The 20167-nt window shown below is 43.1% G+C and overlaps 1 long non-coding RNA gene across 1 annotated transcript in view; it reads left to right on the forward strand.

Annotated features, from left to right (window-relative positions):
* Gm31674 overlaps positions 1–19525 on the forward strand; it is a 74894-nt gene extending 55369 nt beyond the window's left edge. The window contains exon 4 of the long non-coding RNA XR_003949852.1: positions 19450–19525. This is a non-coding gene — a long non-coding RNA (predicted gene, 31674). The remainder of the gene's footprint in view (positions 1–19449) is intronic.
* The last annotated feature ends 642 nt before the right edge of the window (positions 19526–20167 follow it).

A 20167-nucleotide genomic window follows, 5' to 3' on the forward strand; every position in this document is an offset into this window, starting at 1 on the left:
CTAAAGAAAGAGATGCCCATAAACATACAAGAGGCCTTCAAAACTCCAAATAGATTGGACCAGAAAAGAAATCCCCCATCACATAATAATCAAAACACCAAATGCACAAAGCAAAGAATATTAAAAGCAATAAAGGAAATAAGTCAAGTAACACATAATGGCAGACCTATCAGAATTACACCAGACTTCTTACCAGAGACTATAAAAGCCAGAAGATCCTGGGCAGATATCATACAGACTCTAAGAGAATATGAATGCCAGCCCAGACTACTATAATCAATATAAAGAAATGCATCAACATAATCCACTCTTATAAACAAACTCAAAAAACAAACAAAAAAAAAACCCCACATGATCATTTCATTAGATGCTGAGAAAGCATTTGACAAAATCCAAGCCCCCTTCATGATAAAAGTCTTGGAAAGATCAGGAATTCAAGGCCCATACCTAAACATACTAGAAGCAATATACAGAAAACCAGTAGCCAACATCAAACTAATTGGAGAGAAATCAGGGACTAGACAAAGCTGCTTACTCTCTTCCTATCTATGCAATATAGTACTCCAAGTCCTAGCCAGAGCAATTCGACAACAAAAGGAGGTCAAAGGGATACAAATTGAAAAGGAAGAAGTCAAAATATCACTATTTGCAGATGTTATGATTATATATAAGTGACCCAAAAAATTCCACCAGAGAACTCCTAAACCTGATAAACAGCTTCAGTGAAGTAGCTGGATATAAAATTAACTCAAACAAATCAGTGGCCTTCCTCTACTCAAAGGATGAACAGACTGAGAAAGGAATTAGGGAAACAACACTCTTCACAATAGTCACAAATAATATAAAATACTTTGGTGTGGCTCTAACCAAGCAAGTGAAAGATCTGTACGACAAGAACTTCAAGTCCCTGAAGAAAAAAATTGAAGAAGATATCAGAAGCTGGAAAGATCTCCCATGCTCTTGGATGCTAAGGATTAATATAGTAAAAATGGCCATCTTGCTACTACAGATTCAATGCAATTCTCATCAAAATTCCAACTCAATTCTTCATAGAGTAAGAAGGAGAAATTTGCAAATTCATCTGGAATAACAAATAACCCAGGATATAAAAAACTATTCTCAAAAATAAAATAACTTCTGGGGGAATCACCATCCCTGACCTCAGGTTATATTATAGAGCAATAGTGATTTAAAAAAAAAAAGCTGCATAGTATTAGGACAGGGACAGGAACAGGCAGGTTGATCAATGGAACAAAACTGAAGACCCAGAAATGAACACCTATGGTCACTTGATCTTTGTCAAAGGAACTAAAACCATCCAGTGGAGGGGGGAGAGCATTTTCAACAAATGGTGCTGGTTCAACTGGTGGTCAACACGTAGAAGAGTGCAAGTCAATCCATTCATATCTCCTGTACAAAGCTCAAGTCCAAGTGAATCAAGGACCTCTATATAAAACCAGATACACTGAGACTAATAGAAGAGAAAGTGGGGAAAAACCTCGAGCACATGGGCACAGGGGAAAAGTTCCTGAACAGAACACCAATGGCTTGTACTCTAAGATCAAGAATAGACAAATGGGACCTCATAAAATTGCAAAGCTTCTGTAAAGGCAAAGGACATTGTCAATAGGATAAAATAGCAACCAACAGACTAGGAAGAGATCTTTACCAACCCTACATCCGATAAAGGGCTAATATCCAATACATACAAAGAACTCAAGAAATTAGACTCCAGGGAACCAAATATCCCTATTTAAAAATGGGGTATAGAGCTAAACAAAGAATTCTCAACTGAGGAATACCGAATGGCTGAGAAGCACCTAAAGGAATTCAACATCCTTAGTCATCAGGCAAATGCAAATCAAAACAACCCTGAGATTCCATCTCACTCCAGTCAGAATGAGATCAAAAACTCAGGTGACATAAGAGGCTCTGCCTGACAAATACAGAGGCAGATGCTAGCAGCCAACTGAATACAGAGTCCTAGATGGAGGAGTTGGAGAAGTAACTGAGGAAGCTGAGATTGTTTGCAGCCCATTGGGGGGGGGGGGAGGGTAACAACAGTGTCAACTGGTCAGACCCCCTGGAGCTCCCAGGGACTGGACCACCACCCAAAGAGTACACGTGGAGGGGCCCATGGCTCTAGCTGCATATGTAGCAGAAGATGGCCTCGTTGGACATCAGTGAGAGTAGCGGCCCCTGGGCCTTAGGGTGTAAAATACCCCAGTGTAGGGGAATGCCAGGGCAGGAAGATAGGCATGGGTCAGTGGGGGAGCACTCTCATAGAGGCGGGGTGGTGGTGGATGGGATAGGGGTTTCTGAAAGGAAGCCCTAAAAAGTGAAAAAAAAATGAAATGTAAATAAAGAAAATATCAATAAATAAATAAGATTGATACAAATTTAAAAAAAAAACTCTCAGGTGACAGCAGATGCTGGCAAGGATGTGGAGAAAGGAACACTCCTCCATTGTTGGTGGGATTGCAAGCTCATACAACCACTCTGGAAATCAGTCTGGTGGTTCCTCAGAAAATTAGATATAATATTAACTGAGGGTCCAAATGTACCTCTCCTGTGCATATACCCAAAAGATGCTCCAACATATAACAAGGCCCTGCTGGACATCAATGGGAAGAGAGGCCCTTGGTCCTGTGAAGGCTCAATGCCCCAATGTAGGGAAATGCCAGGATGGTAAGTGGGAGTGGGTAAGGTTGGGAGGGGTAACACCCTCATAAAAGCATGGGAGGGGGATGTGATAGGGGAATTTCAGAGGGGAAACCAGGAAAGGGGATAACATTTGAAATGTAAATAAAGAAAATATCTAATAAAAATTTCGAAAAAAAAAAAAAAGAAAAAATGTAAAACCCTATGCAAAGCTCCACAGCTTCAGAATTCTTAATAGCGTTCTCACGCCCGGCCAGGAAGAACACAACAGACCAGAATCTTCTGCGGCAAAACTTTATTGCTTACATCTTCAGGAGCTAGGAGCGCAAGCCCCCAGCCCCAAAAGCGAAAGCCCCTTCAATCTTACATCTTTAGGAGCCAGAGCTCCGCTCCGGCACGCCAAAGCGCAGAGCGCGCTCTATTGTTTACATCTTTAGGCAGCGAGAGAGCGCAGGGCGCGCAGAGCCAGAGAGATGCCAGCGAGAGAGAATGGCGGAAACCCCGTCCCCTTTAAGGAGGAGTTATATTTTGCCTAGGACGCATCACTCCCTGATTGGCTGCAGCCCATGGCCGAGCTGACGTTCACGGGAAAAGCAGAGTACAAGTAGTCGTAAAATACCCTTGGCACATGCGCAGATTATTTGTTTACCACTTAGAACACAGGATGTCAGCGCCATCTTGTGACGGCGAATGTGGGGGCGGCTCCCAACATCTCCCCCTTTTCTTTTAATAAGAGCAAATAGGCCACCCATATTAATGAGAGTGGAGATAGAGGTCAAATCCCCAGTGTGTAGGTAAAGGAGCCGTACACATAACCTCCTCCCAGGCTCATCACCCAGAGGGGTCCTGGTCTGGTCCCGTGTTGTTTTTCCTGGGGGAAGGACACTTGAACACTCAACCTTCTTGAAAGATGACATGTCTCCCTAGAATAGGCTCATTTTATGCCGCAGAGCCCTTCTATTGCAGTGCTTAGCCGTGCAACTCTCTCGGGCTGCTGAAGCACACTCACTCTATCCCGTGCAATGAGACTAGCCTCATGAGATGTAAGAGCTGAGTGGCCAGCGACCTATTGCCTAAGCATAGATATATCAGGGGAAGCTCCATGTTCTAGTCCTGCAAGCGCCTGGGCAATAACCACCTTGTCTCTCCTAGTTTGGGCCTTAAGCTTACAGACCAATCAAAGAAGCAACACTAATCCACAGCAAAGTGTATCTCCAAATAATATCAATCCCACCCATTCTTTAAAGAAGGAAAATGCTGAGGAGATCCAATTGGGTAATCCTTTGGTCAGGGACAGGTCCAAGCGCGTGGAGTTGACCTGAAGTCTCAATTCCCGAAGGATCTGTTCAAATTCAGCCGTCCAATTCTGTAACATATACTGAAAAAGACTTTTTGACAAATTAGCTGCCCTAGTAAATTTAACATACTGAATGGAAATAACACACAATCCCGGAAACTTTTGTTTACACCCCAGCTGAGCTATTTGCCATAATACATCTAGTTGTTTCTGGACAAGATCTATGAGTTGATTAACCAGCATGAGACCTCTCTGTATCTTGACATTAGCTGAGGCCTGTTTATCTATGACTGTAGTCACTGAGGCTGACAAAGTGTTAATGGTGTCAGTCGTCTGGACCTGTCCAGACAGAGCCAAGGCTGTCTGAATCAAGGCTAAACCCAGTTCCTAGTTAGTGGTAAAAAAGCAGGAGAATACTTGAGCATTATACATCACCGTCATTGGGAGTGGAAATGTCGACATTATCCCCCAACGCTGCTCTCTCTTTATTATTGACGCCCTGGACATCACCAAGACGAGGGACATCAGTATTCCCTTGGTCAGTCTGGATTTTTCGGGTGAGTCTTTCTGGTATCCAAAATGGGTTGTCTTCATTCTGTGGGAAAACACAGATAGCTCCCCTGGATCTTATCAAAATAGGATCCGGGCCATACCATTTATTATCAAGGACATTTTTCCATTTAACCATCTCATTGGGCCTATCTGGCTCTGTACAATGACGTTCAGCCGCAGTATGGCCATGAACATCAATATTTAAAAAATTGAGTGTAAAGAGTGCCATAGACACAGACACTCTTGGTGCTCGGGGTAAAATCTCTTCAAAAGTTCCCCTCTTCTGTTTTATAAGATAGGCTTTGAGGGTGCGATGCGCACGCTCAACAATACCCTGTCCTTGAGGGTTGTATGGAAGTCCAGTCAGGTGGGTTACGTCCATCTGACGGCAGAACTGCTGAAATTTTTGAGACGTATAAGCTGGTCCATTATCAGTCTTAAGGAGTTTGGGTTTTCCCCAAGCACTCCATGCCTCAAGACAATGTTGAATCACATGTGAGGCTTTTTCTCCGGTTAACGGAGAAGCAAACATGATGCCAGAACATGTGTCAATGGACACATGGAGATATTGAAGTTTTCCAAAGGAAGAAACATGTGTAACATCCATTTGCCAGACCTGTAGAGGTCGAATACCGCGTGGGTTAATTCCCACATGAGGAACTGGCAAGAACTCACAGCAGCTTTGACATTGAGTAACAATGTCACGGGCTTCTTTTCTTGTCAAGGAGAAACGACTGCGTAATGTTTCAGCCGTCACATGAAAATTGTTATGAAAATTTCTTGCAGCCTCTACCGGGGATGATAGGGCAGCAGCCACCACTTTAGTGGCCTTATCTGCCAAATCATTTCCCAGAGCCATGGGGCCAGGTAGGCCTGAATGGGCTCTAACATGAGTAATATAAACAGGAAATCTTCTAGATAACAAAACTAATTGTATCTGCTGAAAAATATTGGCAACTCTACTGGAAGGCTTAATCACTCCAGCCACTTCTAAAAGATTTACTGCATTAACCACATAACAGGAATCTGACACAATATTAAGGGGTTCTAAAAAGGTTTTTAAAACTTCTAAAACCACTAAACATTCTACCACTTGAGGTGAATTTTCATTATATTGTTTGGATACCACTTTACCATTAGCCACATAGGCACCTATGCCAGTTTTTGATCCATCAGTATATACCACAATCCCATTTTTAAGTGGGTTTCTTACTGTTATTTGTGGAAACACAACAGATTGATTTTGGGCAAACTGTAAGATTGGATGTTTTGGATAATGGTTATCTATTTGTCCTGAAAAGGAGGTAACTAAAACTGCCCAATCATTAGATGTGGCTGCCAAGGTTTGAACCTGTGCAGCGGTATAAGGTACAATTAAAAGATATGGACTTCGCCCAAAGTGGGTGATTGCTGCTTTTAGGCCTCTAAGGGCAAGCTGTGCAATTGCATCAGGATACCAATCTATTATTTTAGCTGGGGATACGTTTGGATGGATCCACAACAATGGCCCATTCTGCCACAAAACTGCGGTTGGCAATTGTGCTGTCTTAAAGACACACAAACTGAAAGGCTGCGAATCCTCAATACGTTGTAATTGTGCATTCTGTAAGGCTTTTTCCACCTTTTGTAAGGCCTGGTTAGCAGCTAGAGTAAGAGTCCTAGGGGAGGAGATATGAGGATCTCTTTCTAAAATACCAAACAAAGGCCTTAACTCAGCGGAAGGAATCTTTAAAAAAGGTCTGAGCCAATTAATATCTCCCAACAGCTTTTGAAAATCATTTAAGGTATGGAGGTGATCTCTTCTTATCTCTACCTTTTGGGGCACAATCTTATCTGGGGACACCACAGAGCCCAAGAATTGTCCTGTATCAGAAATTTGGACTTTTTCTGTGGCTATCTGTAAACCCCACTGACTTAAAGTTTTAAGTAGAAAAGGATATGCCTTTTGTAGCATGGTAAGGTCTTTATGGCACAGGAGGATGTCATCCATGTAAAGGAGCAAAATTAAAGAGGGGAATTGTTCCCTCACTGGCAAAAGAGCTTCTTGTACATAAAGTTGACACATAGTAGGACTATTGGACATTCCCTGTGGTAAGACCTTCCATTGATACCTCTTATCAGGTTCCATGTGATTAATAGAGGGGATGGTAAAGGCAAATCTGGGCCTATCTCTTGGACACAAAGGTATAGAAAAGAAACAATCTTTAATATCTATAATAATTAAATTCCAGCCACGTGGTAAGGCGGAAAGTACAGGGAGACCCCTCTGTACTGGGCCAAATAAGTTCATTTGCTCATTAATGGCTCTGAGGTCATGGAGCAGTCTCCACTTTCCTGACTTTTTCTTAATTACAAAAATTGGAGTATTCCAAGGTGAGGTAGAGGGTTCAATATGGCCTAGTTTTAATTGTTCCTCTACCAGTTGAATCACAGCTTCTAGTTTTTCAGAGGATAGGGGCCATTGAGGAACCCACACTGGGTCCCCTGTTTTCCATGGTATGGGTCGTGCTGCCCCAATGGCCACTAAGGAAAACCCAGACCCTGTCTGTCTTGGTTTCCATTAGGTGAGATGGGCTCTATCCTTCCCTGTTCTTGATGTCCTAACCCTTTTCCTTCTTTATAACCCATCTTTGCCATGATATTTTTTGCTTTAGCTGAATACCCTCCCGATGGGGCGTTTTCATTGGACAAAATAAGGCCCAAATGCTGCATAATATCCCTTCCCCAGAGGTTAACCGGGAGTGGGAGCACATAAGGTATGAATTTCCCTTGCTGCCCTTCAGAGGATTCCCACGTCAAGGCAATGGAGCTTATAGTGGGACATGATTGATAACCTAGGCCCTGTAATGAATGAGATGACTCTGTGGTGGGCCATGCTTTGGGCCACCAATGTGTAGAAATTATACTTTTATCTGCTCCGGTATCAAGGATGCCTTCAAACTCTTTTCCGTTGATCTTAAGGCGGAGCTTAGGTCTATCATTCAAAGATACAACCAAATAGGCAGAATCATTTCCTGAGGAGCCCATTTTCTTTATCTCAGGTCCTGCAAATTTCTCCCTGGTATTATCAGGGAGGAGCAGCAGCTGAGCTATCCTATCTCCTTTACTAATAGAAAAAACGCCTTTAGGGCTTGAGCACAGGACCTGTATTTCAGGGGAATGTTGACAATCCATAACTCCAGGGTGGACTACTAAGCCCTGTAAGGTGAGTGAACCCCGGCCGAGAATAAGGCCCATGGTTCCCGGGGGCAAGGATGGTATAGGCTCCACTGGCACCGGCTGAATACTCATTTGAGGCATTAATAGGAAGTCGGAGGCGGCACGCAGGTCCACCCTTGTGGGTCTTCCTGGGTCGCCTCTCTGACTGCTTCCTGGGTCCTGACAAACCGGTTCCCATATCTTTGAGGGCCCTGGGACCGAGGGCCCGATGACCCGTTTTTTGGCACATAAGCTGATTGACTATCAGGTGGGGGAAGAATTCTGCCCTTTATATCCCTCACAGAGCGACACTGGTCGGCTCTATGATAACCCTTGCCACACTTAGAGCAAAGAGTGAGAGTCCCTCCCTGTTTATCTGGAGCTCTGCAATCTTTCTTAAAATGCCCAGGCTTTCCGCAGTTAAAACATGTCCTCTGATTATTTCTGCCCATGGAGCGGTTTTGGGATTGAAGGATGGCAGCCGCTAAACCTGCATTGCTGAGAGGTCCCCCAAGCTCTCGACAGACCCTGAGCCAGTCTTGTAAGCCTTTGTTCTTTCTTGGGGCTATGGCCGCTCGGCACTCCTTTGTGGCTTGCTCATAGATGAGCTGTTCTACCAGAGGCGCAGCTTGCTCTGACTCTCCAAAAATACGCTCTGCTGCCTCTGTCATTCTGGCCACAAAATCTGAGAAGGATTCCTGAGGTCCCTGGATTATCTTTGTTAACTGCCCAGTGGCTTCCCCTGCTCGGGAGAGCGCCTTCCAGGCCCTAATAGCCGTGGAGGAAATTTGGGCATAAGCTCCCCAATGGTAGTTTGTCTGATCAGCAGAATAAGCTCCCTGACCCGTTAACAAGTCAAAAGTCCAATCTCTCTGCTCTGGAGTCAAAGCAGCTGCGTTTGTTCGGGCCTGCGCTTGTGCAGCTTCGTGCCAAAGCGCTCTCCATTCCATATATTTGCCCATACTAGGGAGAGCGGCTTTTACAATCGTTTGCCAGTCAGCAGGAGTTAGTGCCATGCCGGCGAGCCTGTCTAACTGCACCAAGGTAAAATTAGCATTGGTTCCGTATTTACGGACCGACTCAGCGAGTTCTTTAATTTGCAAGTATTCTACCGGAGCGTGGACACGCCCACCCTCGGCTCCTTCAAAGACCGGAAATGCCTGTTGTATTTTCCTTTGTTCCTCTCTGGGAATGAATGAGTCTGCGCACTGCCTCTCTGCGCACTGCCTCTCTGCGCACTGCCTCTCTGCGCACTGCCTCTCTGCGCACTGCCTCTCTGCGCATTGCCTCTCTGCGCATTGCTGACGCACTACGCAGGGCGGGGGCTCCGCATAGGGCGGACCTTGAAACCGACTGCCCGGAGGTTGAACAGTACGCTGGCTTTCGCCAGCCGCTTTTGGCTTTTTTCTTGACCAATTAGCTGGCTGGTAATGGGCTGCTTCTTCCTCCCAGTCTGTTTCCTCAGAGGAGAATTCTTCATCTGCTTCAGAGCTACTAAGAGCTGGCTTCCTGAGCTCATCTAGTGACGAGTATCTCCTAGAGACCTCCGCTAATCGATCTTTTTTCTTTTCTTTTTTCTTTTCCTTCCTTCTAATCTCTCCCCAGGTATTCTTACCTGACCTAAACTTTTCCTCGGGTTCAAGACCCTTGGAAAGGCCTGTATACTTATTTTGTGTACCATATTTTCTCTTTGCTCCTACTCTCTCTCCCCGCTTTACTTCTGATAGATTGCCCTGAATTTCATCCAGAATTTTCAGCCCTATCTTAATCACCTGATAACATGTGAAAAGGAACAAAAGGGCTCCTAACACTAGAAAAAATTCAAGGCCAAACATTTTCCACTTTACTTCTGATAGACTGTCTTGAATTTCGTTAGAAAGTTCAAGACCAGGCTTACCTCGTAAAGCTATACTTACTGGTACTCTCGTTCCCCAGCTGAAAAGTTCTGAATTCATGCAGTTGAATCCTTCTTAACAGTCTGCTTTACGGGAACCTTTATTACCGCGACCCGCAGTTCTGGTTCTGGAATGAGGGATCTTCCTTTGCCGGTGAAACTCCCGTCCCGAGTTTCCTCCCGGGTTTTTTCTTCCCGGATTTTTTCTCGTCCCGGATTTCAGCACCAATTCTTAATCGCGTTCTCACGCCCGGCCAGGAAGAACACAACAGACCAGAATCTTCTGCGGCAAAACTTTATTGCTTACATCTTCAGGAGCTAGGAGCGCAAGCCCCCAGCCCCAAAAGCGAAAGCCCCTTCAATCTTACATCTTTAGGAGCCAGAGCTCCGCTCCGGCGCGCCAAAGTGCAGAGCGCGCTCTATTGTTTACATCTTTAGGCAGCGAGAGAGCGCAGGGCGCGCAGAGCCAGAGAGATGCCAGCGAGAGAGAATGGCGGAAATCCCGTCCCCTTTAAGGAGGAGTTATATTTTGCCTAGGACGCATCACTCCCTGATTGGCTGCAGCCCATGGCCGAGCTGACGTTCACGGGAAAAGCAGAGTACAAGTAGTCGTAAAATACCCTTGGCACATGCGCAGATTATTTGTTTACCACTTAGAACACAGGATGTCAGCGCCATCTTGTGACGGCGAATGTGGGGGCGGCTCCCAACACAGAATAGTCATTCTAACTCTATAGAAGTTCATGAGATGCATAGTTTAGGACTGGGTAAGGCTTGTTTGAGTTGCTACCTCAATTAGCTATGTTATATATTTATTTCTGAGTTCATTGAAAGAACATGATTTTTACATTGTAACTATAAATATGTGTATATGTGTGTATTTATATGTATATATGTATGAATGTATATATGCATAATCATACCAGAAATGGCAATACATGCTCATGAGTAACAAGTCATGAGGTATATGGATCTATGAGTTTGAGGCCAGCCCAGTCTACATAGCAAGTTCCAGACCAGTGAGTACTATCTAATGAGACCCTGCCTCAAGAATAAATTAATTAAATAATTAGTTAGATATCAGGATATGTAATTAAATATATAAGATACACACACACTGTAATTATAAAAAGGCAGTTTCTCGGTATTTCCATTGAATGCAATTACTTGCTTTCTTGAAAAGGGCAGACACCTGCAATTATAAATGAGAAATGACTCAGACAGTAAACTGAACCACATCCTCCTAAACTTCATTTCCAAACATCCCGCTCTGATGAAACCCTTGCACTTACCCAGAAATGTTCTCTGAGAACATTTCTGTGCTTCCCATTTTCAATTATGCTGTATTTTGACTTTTGGAGGGTAAGTAAGGGTCGGAATTAAAAGGAAATTCAATTATTTTGAAATATAAGCCATTCTAAATAGCAGTGCTGACAGTCTTTGAGCCTTGGGCTCCTTCTTTCTTCTCTTCCTGTTTGAGTGGAACTGGGTGAACCCTGAAGATCTGGAATTGAATCTTCCAGCTATTTTGAAATTTTTAAATAAAACACACAATGGGTCCTATGATGTTGAGGTTTCTATGACTATGAATAAGTAATTGTATTTTCCACTTCTCTACCAATTTAAATAAAAAGAAAACAGGGTTGAATGTGTTAGAGGGAAAAGATGACTGTCAACGGGGCTTACTTCCTTTATGAATGCTATCAACAGATCACAGAGATCTAACCTCCTGTTCCTCTGTGTTTATTCTGCATGAACTTCTAAATTAAGAAATAAAACCAAATGAAAATTACAAATGTTAATTGCATTTTCAATTATATTTAAATTTCTTTCCAATTATTTAGCGTGGATGGGTCTGAGAAGAGCATTCCAGATTCCTTGAGATGTTAACGCTGAGTCATCTCACCAGCTAATGTTCTGGATCATTAAAAAGATAACTGTAACATACGTGTGTGTGTGTGTGTGTGTGTGTGTGTGTGTGTGTGTGTGTGTGTGTGTGTGTGTAATAGCAGCTGGGGTTACTGGCATAGGTCCTGCACCAAACTGACCCTGCCACCAGCAGTCAGCCAAACTGACCCTGCCACCGGCAGTCAGCCACTGATGGGGGAGGGCTGTTGAGTCTCGGACCCTCACTGCTGAACTATTGAGGCATGGATTCTGGAACTGCAGTCACTGTCTTCAGTTGTGTACCACTGGTGTAACCAAGGTTACACTGATAGTTTTGGAAAACAAACATCACAAATGTGGAAAATAGAGGGAAGTGGGGGTTGATAGATGTGGAAGGCAAATGTAAAGGTGAAGGGGGTGGGAGTGAAAACCACAACGTACTATGTGCATGTATGAAATGTCAGGAGTCAAATTAATCCATCAAAACAGTGCATGTATAACTATGTGGTAAGGAAGAAGGCACTCGTGTGAGAAAGCATTAATTGGTGAGTCCAGGTGGAGATACACAGGTGTTCTCACTACTGCTTTTCATTTTTTGTAAGTAGAACACTTTGAAATGAAATGAGGACATAAGTATAAATGAACAGAAAAAGGCATTCCCCTGAGCAATGGACATAGACATTTCCACTTTGCTTTCTTTCCAATAGATGCTTCCTGTATGCTGTTCCTGTATGCCAGCAAATATCCCTAATAGATCAGCAGCTCAGGATGCCTAAATTAGGTTTATCGACTTATACCATACTTCCAGTGACCAAAGAAAATGTAGGCTAAACCTGTTTTAAAGCAACGAGTGTTTGCCTGTATGGTTAATGTGTCCTGTACAACACAGCACTGTCTCCTTCTGTCTATACAAGACCAGCAAGTTAGGTAATATTGCAACCCCCAGCAGGTCCCAAATAGTTATCATATCAACAATATACGGAGAGAGGACATCACATAAACGGCCTGGGAAATATCAACTACTCAAAAAATGGATGGAGGTCATTTAAAGTATATAAAAGCGATAATCTTTCAAATATTTGAAGTTTTTTATTAAAGAGGTCACCGGTCTTGGTGTGTTTCCAGCGGCACAGGTTCACCAGCCGAGTGCACATATTATCCAGGGGAAAGAGCTCAGTCAGGCGTGCTGCACACTGCACCAGTGGGCTACATGGACATTTGGCTCCTTACCACTGGGGGCAGCTCAGAAAAGCTCAGTTTCCAACCAAAGACAATGGTAGACATGGTAAGTCTGCCAGTTTCTCATTGAGCTGACACCTCTCTCAAAAGGAAAACTCACCACTTTTAACTTTAGGGATGGCTACTTTGTATTTCTCAGGATGCCAGAGTGGGGAAGGGACCTACTCAACAGCAGCTTTCAGAAATGGGGATCAATCTGACGAGCCACTACATGGTAGAGATGTCCCACAGGTAACAGTGGTCGCCATCCAAAATGAACTTACTCCGAACTTTAATCAGTAAAAGCTTTTATTTCTTGTACCCGGTGGATCTAATCTCTTCCTTGTGAAATACTACTTTATAGTCATAAAGTTTCACTAGCAAATTGTTTTCTAGAAGGAACGTGTCAACCAAAGAAGGACAAGTTGAATTTGCTAGATTAGGTCTGAAGCGGCTTACCTTTGTATTGAGTCGTTTCTGCATATCTGGTGTCTTCTCTGTAGATAGGTGCAGGGAGCGTCTCTGAAATGTGTCTGCTCCCTTGACAACCTTAGGGTGAGTAAGTCTGGGCATTCCAGCCCATGGATAGCCATTCCACCCCATAAGCAAAGTGGGAAGAAAATTGTGCTATGACACATTTCCTTAGGTTTAAAGTTCTCATTAAGAAGAGCAGTCATGATTCAAAGATGCCTAGCGACCTCAACAAGCCAGGAGCCATGCCACTTTGGTTGCTATTTCACCCAACAACCCAGAAATTGGCTGGAAGGTCATGACCACAGCTCATAAAATCAGCAACTGAATTTAAAATACAGAAATAGCCTTTGCCCTGCATAGAAAGTGTTGTAGCTTACCCTCTCCTTTGGTCTCAGCTTACTTGAAAATTCCTTCAGATTTTTCAAAAGCGAAGGTTAAGAGTAAATAAGATGTGATATTGGTGCCTGAGATCTGCTAGATGTGTTTTTTAAATAGCTCTTTGGAAGGCCGAATACCACAGCCTGATTAAGAGGTGCATGCCTGGATCATCTGTCTTCTGCTTGTCTTTAAGCCCTGAAGGGTCGTTTGTGCCAGATCACAGAAAAAAAGTACTCCCCAAGAGACCGAGGACTGCACTACCTGGTAATCAAAAAAGAGAAATGAGCAGTACATTGAAGAGACTTAAAGAGGCGGGCATGGGACTCATTTGTTTATCCCCTAATACAAATGTCCTCACCCATACTGTTCATTTCGGCTACCCTTGTCCTTTGCCTAAAAAGAAATTGCATCATTTCTCTTCCTCTCCTTCACATCTCCACTCTTGCAGCATGCCTCTTGCATCTTCAAACATGTTGGATATCAGCATTGCCTACAACTCTGAAATAAGCCAACATGTTTCCCGCTCCAGAGTGGCTTTTACAGATTTTCATGAAACAATGGGCTCTTCTCACAAGATCTTTAGAATCCAGGGGCACAGGCACAGACAGGCCTGTCTGATTTTGAGAGGTTTGAGCTCAGCTACAAAACTCGCCATCAAGGTCTGCAGGAGCCTCTAACTTCCCTGACCTAGGTCAGTGATATAGTGAGGCCCACTGATCCATCTGCCATCCTTGGTTATGCAGTAAGAAAGATTTCTCTCTCTCTCTCTCTCTCTCTCTCTCTCTCTCTCTCTCTCTCTCTCTCTTTGCAAAAGAATGTGTGGAAGATGAGAAGATGCTAGTACTGAAGAAACAGACTGAGGTTGACTTAAACCCCATACTTCACTTGGCTTCCTTACTGGGGTGAACCTCTGGCCACAAATTGGTTTCAGGGGCTAGAGCATATCCTAAGCACAATCCTTGGAAGTTAAGAAAACTGACAAAATCCAAGAATGCCACCAACAATTGCCAATTTCATTTCTTTGCCAGAACCAAAAATTTGGCAACTCTCAAAATTGAATGTATTCAGAACCTCTTGAAAAGTAAAAATTTGAGAATGAAAAGCCAATGATAGCCATTTACAAGAATCTTTTGATTATGTACAAATGTGTTAATAATAAAACAAAAAAATCTTTTGGAGTCATTACTAAGCTTAAAACATTGATGTTGTAAGGATACCTATAGCTTATTACACATGTTTAAATTTCCTTAGACCAGAGTGTTAGGTTCAGTTTTGATACTTCTAAGTCTGTAATAACTAAGTAGCGTTTACTCCGTACTTTTCAAAATAAATCCTCTTTGACAATAGTACTCTTGTGTAGTCGTGTTCACTAACAGGCATTATTCCATTATATAAGAAAGCCAAAGCTTATTCACACATTGAAAACCTGTGTTTCAGAAGAACGGAAAGATCTGATATGAAAGAGAAGTGTAAGGTAATCTCCTCAGATCAGCTGGGCTTGCTCTGTTCAGAAACCAACCCCCACAATCTCATTTGCCTCTCAAGCCAAGCCTCAACAGGAGCATTTCCTTTTTCCTCCATAACTAGCTTAGCTAGCATGCCTGAGGACAAGGCCAATGAAGGAAGAAGAGCCTGAGCCCTCATGGGCTGTAGATCATCCTTCTAGACAGTTAAGGGGGCAGTCTCTGCCTCCCACACACAAGGAAACAGTGTGGGGAGAGGCTGTGACTCTATCATATTGCATTTAGCAGAAATCAGGCCAAAAAAAAGAATAAGAAAAGAAAAGCAAAAGAAGGAAACAATGAAATAGAAATTTCTGGGTTTTTTTGTTTTTTTTACTCACTTGCATCATGATATGTTTTTCTGTAAGCTGTCTTATGATAGGATGTTTTGCTGAGAACAGACATGTGGTGTTTTTCTAGAAGCTGACTAGAAAAAGAACATGTGATGTTTTGCTGGAGTGGACTCTTGAGAGGACAGCGTGTTTAGAAAGGGTATAAATATAATCTAACAGATAGTGGACAACTACTGTGTGGTATTGATTCACCTTGCTACTCTTTGCTAGCTTTCATTGGGCTTTGCTGGTGACACTGTGACATTAATTTGACTTGCCTTCTTTGATGAGCATAGCTTGTCATGACTTCATAGAAACACACCAAAGAACTCATGATATTCCAGTGCCCCTTCCACTTCCATGGATTCTGACCAGCCAATTGGCAGAGCCTTGCAGTTTCTTCTGGATAGAACTGCCTTTGCTGATTTGTGAATGGTGTTTGCAAGTGAAATGAGCTACCATGTGAACTGAACTACTGATATACTGACAATGAAGACCAGAATCATCCAAAAGAACTATTTCTAAACAGGTCCACATCCACCTTTGTCCTGTTAAATTTTCTTTTCCATTACCTCTGGTGGGTAGTGGGTAGAAGGCAGGGTAACACGTTTAAGAACCATTATTAACGTAGGTTTTGTCCAAGCCTACACAAGGAAAAGAAAGAAAGAAAGAAAGAAAGAAAGAAAGAGAGAGAGAGAGAGAGAGAGAGAGAGAGAGAGAGAGAAAGAAAGAAAGAAAGAAAGAAAGAAAGAAAGAAAGAAAGAAAGAAAGAAAGAAAGAAAGAAAGAAAGAAAGAAAGAAAGAAAGAAAGAAAGTGGGTGGGAGGGAGGGAGGGAGGGAGGGAGGGAGGGAGGGAGGGAAGAAAAGCAGAGAAAAGAAAAAATGAAAAGACAATGCAAGAGAGCCTGGCTGGCTGGTGAGATAATCTGTGAAACCGAATTAATAGTGATAGTGCAGTCATGTGGATTTGGCCCCCAGATGTAGGGGTGTGGGGACCTGGCATTGACAGCCAATGACGACTGGGCAAGGTTGATGGCCTAGATGTTGTCAAGCGCAGGGCTTCCTGTTGATACACAGAGACAGGAAAAAAAAAAAACCCACACTGGAACTAATCACAACTTTGACCCTAAAGCAGGAGAAAGCCGGATGGTCATCTGCAATGTAGTCTCAGCCCACAGCACTTTAGCCTGGGATCCTGAGCTTCTCATTCAGAAACATAGCTCATATCTGTGCCTGAGTCCTGATGAGTAAATGATCTATAAAATCACTGCCTCTCAGATGCACACATTACTGTTGCACAATAAACATAAAGTTTCAGGTTATCATCCTGATTCAAAAACAGAAGCTATATATAATGATGTGATGGATATGCACACAGTGTGTTCCCAGTCTTACGAAGTGTAAAGACAGACAAAACTGGTCTTTGGTTTTGGGTGCCAGAGGTCAGTGTTATGTTGATGATAAAGCTGAGATGGGTGACTAGAAGGGGGAATCATGAAATCTCTGATACTAGAAATGGTCTTTGTACTGTGATGTGATCACACGGATAACCATGAGTGGCTATACCTAACCAACTCACCAGTGTATCCAACAGGTTTTACTGTAGGCAGATTACAACATGCTTGTTTTTATATAAAGTATACATGCAAATGAATAAGCCAAATTTCTAGGTAGAAGCTGCCTCTCTGTAACCTGACTAGGGAAAATCTGGGCCAGGTAGTAGGAATACATTCTATTCCAAAGAGACAAAGAAGAGCTTTGGAAATGTTTGCTGGTGCTTACAGACAGCCAAAAAGACCCTGGGAAACAATGGATATACTCACCGAGGATCTAGACAGACTGAGCACAGGTCCAGATGTGGAGCTCCTTGGTGTGGCAAGAAAAACAGAAGGATCATCAGAAAGGTATGCCAGGTAGCTCTGGCAAGAAGTGACCGAGTCCTAGGTGCAAAACAAGCTAGACAGGTCACAAACCCTATTGCAAGTTTTGATGGTCACTGACTCCTCTGGAAAAGAGTTAAGCAATGGAAAGGAATCTCATTTTGTTGCCCTGTACAATCTGGGGCTGTGAGGGGCCAGGCACTGTCATGAGCAAAAATCTATGGCTTAAAACTGAGATCCTCTTGGTTCGGTAAATGAAGACATAAACCAAGAAACTTGAATTTAAGATGTCATAGGTCCTGGTTGAGAGATGCAAAAATATGAAAGCAGGCAGGAGACTGGAGTGAGTGATGGAAATGTGTGATAGGAAGGAAAGTGAGTGGTGAGAAAGGCTTCAGGGGAGAAAATCTATCTAAAACATATTAAGATGCCTACTACTTTGTGGAGGGAGAGGGAAGGGGAGAAGGAGGGGAGGGATGAAGGGAGAGGTCGAAGAGAAAGAGAGGGAGGGGCATCCCTGGGAGATACAACTTTTCTGCTGAGAATAACTCTGGAACTTGGTAGCCCTGAGCCTGGGGTCAATGAGTGGTTCAGGCTTGAAGCCACCTGTCTTCACTGCTGTCCACTATAAAGCCCTGGTACTTTAAGAACTGCTTGGTTTTACAGTTTCATTCCTCCAGGAGGAAAAGTACTTGTGGAATTTGGAAAGTCCAAGTCCTCCACACGGAGCTGTGGTTGTTGTCCCCACTCCCAGGATACTTAGAAGAAAGCAAGTAGTTACAGTGTTCTTGGATAGAGATCATGGAGGGAGGAAGCACTGTAAGGGTGTAAGAGCCTGTCCAGGACACAGACTGCAAAGCTAAGTGTGGCCAGCAGAGGCCCCTGGTATGCAAAGAAAAGAAGCAACAGAAGTGAAGATAGATCTGGAGGACATTGGATACTTTTCCAATACATGCTCAACACCATCAACAACCATAGGGAAGACAAAAAAGTTCAGCTGGCACTATCCACCTCATACATATAATTAAGGGTCTTCAATTCTCAAGGTCTCAGGAGAAACTACTCCACCCACTTCTGCCTTTTTCTCATTCCATGGATATCTTCTCTTATTCTTTATATTTTCTCTATATAATATTTTCTTGTTATTATATTTAAAGGAGCTGATGCTTTTATCTTTTTTATTCTCTATACGTTCATTTAATTTCATTTATGCTAATTTTAGTGTGTGTGTGTGTATGTGTGTACCCATGTATTGAAGGTCATAGTTCATTAGGTCATCAGGTTTAGCAACAGAAACCTTTAAACTTTGATTCACCTTTCTGGCCTCTATGTTCATAGTTGCCTTAGTTGGGATAGCCAGAATCTAAAAACAATCCAGATGTCTGACAACGGAAGAATGAATACAGAAAGTGTGGTTCATTTACACAATGGAATACTACTCAGCTATTAAGAACAAGAACATCCTGAGTTTTGCAGGCAAATGGATGGAACTAGAAAATATCATCCTGAGTGAGGTAACTCAGATCCCAAAGGACAGGCATGGTATGTATTCATGAATAAGTGAACATTAGCAAAAAAAAAAAAAAAAAAAAAAAAAAAGGTACAGAAAACCCAGGACACAATCCGCAGAACTCAAGAAGGTTAACAAGTCAAAGGCCCAAGTGAAGATGCTTCAATCTCACTTAGGAGAAAGAAGAAAGCAATCAAGGCATGGGAGGAGGGAAGCAAAGGGAAGGAAGGGCCTGGGTGGGAGAGGGAAAGGAGAGAGAAAAGGGGAACATGATCAGGTATTGGGGGAACCCGGAATCCCCAAGGGCCAGCAGAATGAATAGAAATAAACAACCTCAGGTGGTGGGAGGTGATGAGACCTGGGAGTTGAGAGTCCCTCAGAACTCAAAGGGAGAAACTTAGATGAAATTCTCAACAGTGGGGAGAGGGAACTTGTACAGTCTACCTACAGCAGAAAAATAAAGCATCAAGTGGAGGGATGGGGTTGCCGTCCTACAGTCAAAAACTCTGACCCACAATTATTCCTGTCTAAAAGAACTTCAGGGACAAAAATGCAGAAGAGCCTGAAGGAAAGGCATTCTAGTGACCAGTCCAACTTGGGATCCATCTCAAGGGGAGACTCCAAAGCCTGACACTATTACTGATGCTATGCTATGCTTATACACAGGAGCCCAGCATGGCTATCCTCCAAGAGGCACAACAAGCAGCTGACTGAGACAGATACTTACAACCAATGGACTGAAGTCGGGGACCCCTGTGGTTGCATGAGAGAAAGGCTGGAAGAAGTTGAGGAGGAGGATGGCCCCACAGGAATACCAGCAGTCTCAACTAAGCCTAATCCCCAGGATCTCTCACACACTGAGCCATCAACCAAGCAGCATACACTAGCTGGTAGGAGGTCCCTGACACATATACAGCAGAAGACTGCCATGTCTGGCCTCAGCGAGAGAAGATGCACCTAACCCTTGAAAGACTTGAGGCCCCAGGGAGTGAGGAGGCCTGGTGGGGTGAAGAGGGGTGGGGTTGAGTGGGGTTGGGGTGAGTATGGGTGGGGTGGGGATATCCTCTTGGAGACAATGAAAAGGAGGAATGGGATGAGGAGCTGTAGGAGGGCCAACCTGGAGGTGGATAATGACGGAACTGTAAAAAAGGAAAAAGTTAAAGATAAATATTTTTAAAATAAATAAATAAAATTTTATCTTTTTTTCTATTTTTAACACTGCCATTTCTTTCTATCGTATTATACTATATTATTATACTATATTGGGGAGGGATATGTTTTCTTTTAAAAAAAAGAAAAAAATGTCTCATTTTTGTTGCTTATTTTATCTTATATTTATCTAATTTTGTTTTAGAAACCCCCTATATTTAGGGTCTTTATCTAT

Source organism: Mus musculus, chromosome 11 (genome assembly GCF_000001635.26).
Source record: "Mus musculus strain C57BL/6J chromosome 11, GRCm38.p6 C57BL/6J".
NCBI classification, from domain to species: Eukaryota; Metazoa; Chordata; class Mammalia; order Rodentia; family Muridae; genus Mus; species Mus musculus.